Genomic DNA, 5349 nt, shown 5'->3' with positions numbered 1-5349 from the left:
ACATCGTCTGCTACTCGAGCAGATACCGGAAAGAGTCGAAAACAACATCACTAGGAGTTCTTATCAGAAGGAAAATTGCTGCCGGAAATCTCAAGCAAAGACCTTTCCTCACATCAAAGGTTTAATTCCAATACATGTCTACTAAATGAACTTTATGAAGACAAGTCGTTTCGTTTCTAAAAGTTTTTCCTGAATGGACCTTTTCGGTAATTACGTCACAACATTGTCGTTTTACCGAGCAATGTTGAATATTTGAAAAGGCATCCTTATTTACACATGAAACTGTATTATTATATATTAAACAACTCGGAAAAGCAATTGCGAAATACAGAATTTTCGAGTTATAAAATCATAAAATAAATGGCAGCTTGTTCATTTTATCTTTGACTAGCGTTCTACCCACAGCTCATAATCATTGGTAAATATTTTCCCTGCCTATCGGCCATATAAACCATGACTACCGATGCAACTATATATCAAGAGGTTCTGGCCCCAATTAGATCTAAACTTAATCCAACAGCATGAAAATAACGGTTTATTAGTTCTTCTTGGAGGAATTGCCGTATCCGATATTTAAGAGCTGCTGTAATTGGCGTGAGCTGTAGCAATACCCTGCCTCGATTATTGTGAATATTCATGCATCCGTTTACACTAGAGCGAAAGTTTCCGGATTCATCACGAAAGCGGAATGTTTTAGTACCGGATTCATGTTCCTGTTTACACACGCAGCAACGAATCCGATAGAAAATGTACTCGGTTTCCGGAAACTTTGAATCCGTAAAAGTTTGTGGAAACTTCGTATCCAGAAACATTTGAATCCGGAAAATTTTCTTGTGTAAACGCTTTGCACGACGAATCCGAAGAAATTCAAACGTGACGACCAAACAATTCTCCAAGAACAAGTAATGTGAGTGTAAACGGACAAATCCGCATACAGAGACAACTAAAGTGTAGTGTAAACACCTGGCGAATCCGATACATGTGTGTAACAATGAATCCGGATAAATTTACAAATCCGGAAACTTTCGTTCTTGTGTAAACGGGGTCTTAATTTTGTGCTGTTCGTGTTTGTAATATTGTATCTTGTATTCAAGTGGCAAAGCATTATAAATAAATAAATAAATCATGCGAGCGAAATCAAATCGCGCATCGGAAAATTAGCCAAAGCTGTGCACAACAACTAGATCAAACTGTCACACATACATCGGTATGATCACATACATCACATACACTTTTCAAATACTAGTAATACTAGTATATTTCCAACCCAACGTTGTTCTCAGGGTCTTCTGTGTACAAGGCTCGGTACAACGCAACGAAGATCCTGGTCGGGGCTGATGCGTCACAGCATGGATAGTTAATTCATGCTGTCATGCCGTCACAGCATGGATAGTTAAAAGACTTTATTCGATTTTATTATCCATGGTCACAGCAAAGTGGATCTATCGCCTCGAGAAATGATATCATATTACATATTTCCAATATCTCTACCAAACTGGGTAAAGTGCTCCTAACACAAAAATGGATTTTAGATATTTAAATCCTTATTGGCAGTATATACGATATTCAAAAACCGAATTGCAATAGCTATTTTATTTTAGTCCAACAATTCATATTCATTCGTATTGTACTGTAAATAATTCGTGTAATAAATTGCTGAACTGAACGCGACTTTATGATAGGAAACACTTTGGCATAGAATCGTCAATCGAGCTCATCGTATTGGCCGTGCAAGAATCCCGTCTAGCAAACCCCGGAGAATTGTGGCAAAGTTTGCTTGCCATAAAATGAGAAATGCCGTCATAAATAAAAGGAAACATTTTAAAGGGACTAATATATTTATTAGGGAAGATTTTTCTGATAATGTATTAGCTAAGCGACGTAAATTAATTTCCAAAATGTTTGAAGCAAACGAAATGGTAGGGTGGCTAATTTACGTTATGATAAACTAATTTCGCATTCAAGAAATATTTTAAGTCAAATATTAGCTTCTGCTCAGCCTGTTGATGATGGTACTGTTCCATGAGATAATGCAAATAAACAATACCAAATTATATGTATATATATACAGGGTGAGTAAAAAAAAACTGAAATTCAAATTAACCTTTGAAATTCAAATTAGCTGCGAACTTATGACTGGAATATGACAATTCCCATTTACAATCAACAAAAACGATTTGATAAAACTGTTCTTTTGTATTTACAGAGCTTAGAATGCATTTTAACTCCTAATGGGAATAAACTTTATGTTTTAGGTTAATTCGATAACTTTCACCGTAGCACGAGAACGAACGAATATAGCTTCATTATAATCATTAATGTCATTAACGCGACGAAAGAATTGTGAAATCCTCATTCCCCAGAGGTTGGCTTTTGTTATGTGATCAAATGAAAATAAGCACAGCTGTTAAAACATGGACATCAGTATACATAGCCAATTTTCAACAATTGCATGACAAATCAGCCTGGCAGCTATGCAGCTAATTTGAATTTCAAAGGTGTCAGTTTTTTTTTACTCACCCTGTATTGTCTCCTGTTGTCGGTATTCTCGTTCGTATTTGTCTTATCTCGTTCATATGTGCATAACGAGCATAAAATTCTATTTACAAGTAATTAAAATTCCTGCATATTCGTTCGTTCTCGTCCTACGGTGAAAGTTAATTTTAAGCAACTTCTGTCACATTATATATATATATACACCCATTTGCAAAAACGTTGGCCGCAGATAGATATATAGATAGATACTCAAAATCTAATTAGAATTGCATATGCTGTGTAATATGATTGAAATCCCAAGCAAATGTAATGATATGCAATTCTAATTATATATATATATAGTGTATATATATATATATATATATATATATATATATATATATATATTATATATATATATACTTTGTTTGTTTGGTTCGCGTTCTGGTTGCTGACGCGGTCTTCTTGCGTTTGAAATTCCACGCGCTAAATTTGTTTCTGTGACTGCATTTCGAGAAAAGCTCATTTCGTTTGTTCAGGAGATTTTCCGACTTTGACTTGATAATTTAAAGCTTTTCCTCGGTACAGCTAGAGGTTGCAACGATTTCCGCCCGGGGTAAAAGCTTGTGCTAGAATTTTCTGCTTGCCATAAGTAAATCACCAACCCTTCTCCGATCCCGTTTACTGTCATTTCATATAAGTAAATCACAAAATAAACTTTGGTAACTACGTATATCAACATTTATTCACCTCCTACGTTTCGGGGCATGCCCCTTCTTTAAGGATGAATATAGCAGTCAATGGCCTAATGTATTGTCCTTTATACATACCTATATATAGTAATTACCCTACATATTATTCAAAGTCTCTTACATTTATCCCCGAGGTACAAACGAATCTAATTTGCATACCCAAAATGCCTCCCTTTGTGTAGGCTTATCAACATTGGTCTTATCAATAATGATAACCCTCACATCCCCCAAACCTTTATGCCCAGGGCCAAAAAAATGTGCATATAAGTGCTCCGCAGCCATTTTTCTGCCCCCTTGTTCATACTTCCTCATAGATAATGATAAAAAGCCTTCGATTTCGTTTAGAAGACGATATATATAGCATAATAATGCGAGTCTTTGTGCCCTAAATAGGGATGACGGAAGCTATTTGCCAAAAGAATATTTGCATATATGAATGATAGATGACGTCGTTTTGAGAGTATATAAGGAACTGAGTTTCAACATCATATCACCCCTGAAGAAGACACTAGACCGGAGTGTCGAAACGTTGGGTCGTGAAAGTTAATCTTTGTGTGGTTATTATTTCATTTATATTAAAACCAGAGTAGCGATAACTACGAAGGTTTAACATGATTTTGCTCCAAATTTTTGCAACTCCAATATATATAACTTAGCATCAAATGTGGTATAACAACTGCCTAAAATAGACAAAACACTTCTCGACGTTTCGTGTCGGGAGAGTTAGTGTGAGAGCCTTCGTCAAGAGAGTTCATACTAAGCGTCGAAACGTCGAAAAGTGTTTTGCCTGTTTTGTCAATTTTAGGCAGTTGTTATACCACATTTGATGCTAAGACGCTGCCACGCTGCTCCCTGGCTATATATTGGATCCAATATATAGATATATATATCTCTTGCATACGTCTTTAACTTAGGTCTGCCAATGGGCCTCGAACCGGATTCCAACTCGCCACTGATACAGAAGATCCTTAGGAATTCGCCCATCCTCCATGCGGTATATACTCATGGCCGAGCGGCCCGAGCCACCTCAATCTGCGTTGTCTTAGCAGGTTGAACATCGAAGAGATATTGGCTCTGGGAAGCCATGATATCCGGTCCATGAGATGGAGAGGATGCGACGAAGACATCTCAGGTGTTCAAGCGCTTCTTCTTACGGGCATATGTGGTCCATGACTCGCTACCGGTACCGTGCAGTAATGTGTTCATCCGTATATATGTAATTATACAGCTTGAAGTTAATTGCTGCATATTTATTCACTACAAATTTGTTTCGTCTGTTGCCAAGGTTATATACATTATACACATCCCATACTAGTTCCTTCAAGTTAAGCAAATATAAACATGCTACTGAACTAAACAAGTACATAATTATGGCACTTGAAGGAGTCACAGGTTACTAAGGAGTAAATATTCGTTAACTTGGAAAGTAATGCAATGCAAACGTTGCAATATTTCTACATACGAAAAATTTATAATAATTTATCACCCTGAATTAAGCACTTTAAACTGGAGAACAGAACTTTTGTCGAAATGTAGAAATATGGAACAAATTACTATACTTAGCAATGTAACATGACCTTCTATAATCCGTTGATTTCACTATGTATATAGTGTATATAACCACGATGTAACCTTGGCAACAGAATGCGAGTATTTTAAATATTGTAAATTCACCTGATGCCACACACGAAAAAATGGACCTTGGATCTTTATACTGCTCTACTTTTGTATATATATATATATATATATATATATATATATATATATATATATATATATATATATATATATATATATATATATATATATATATATATACACCCATTTGCAAAAACGTTGGCCGCAGATAGATATATAGATAGATACCCGAGATCTAATTAGAATTGCATATGTTGTGTAATATCATAGAAATTCCATGCAAATGTAATCATATGCAATTCTAATTAGACTTCAAATATCTATCTATCTATCTATCTGCGGCCAACGTTTTTGCAAATGGGTGTATATATATATATATATATATATATATATATATATATATATATATATATATATATATATATATATATATATATATATATTATTTGTAAAAATTCGCTCTCCCCCCGTAAAATGGTGACAG

Source organism: Dendronephthya gigantea, unplaced genomic scaffold, assembly GCF_004324835.1.
Source record: "Dendronephthya gigantea isolate DGI-Jeju-01 unplaced genomic scaffold, DenGig_1.0 000177F, whole genome shotgun sequence".
NCBI lineage: Eukaryota > Metazoa > Cnidaria > Anthozoa > Malacalcyonacea > Nephtheidae > Dendronephthya > Dendronephthya gigantea.
The sequence above is the reverse complement of the archived record's forward strand: the minus strand, read 5'-3'. Positions refer to the sequence as shown.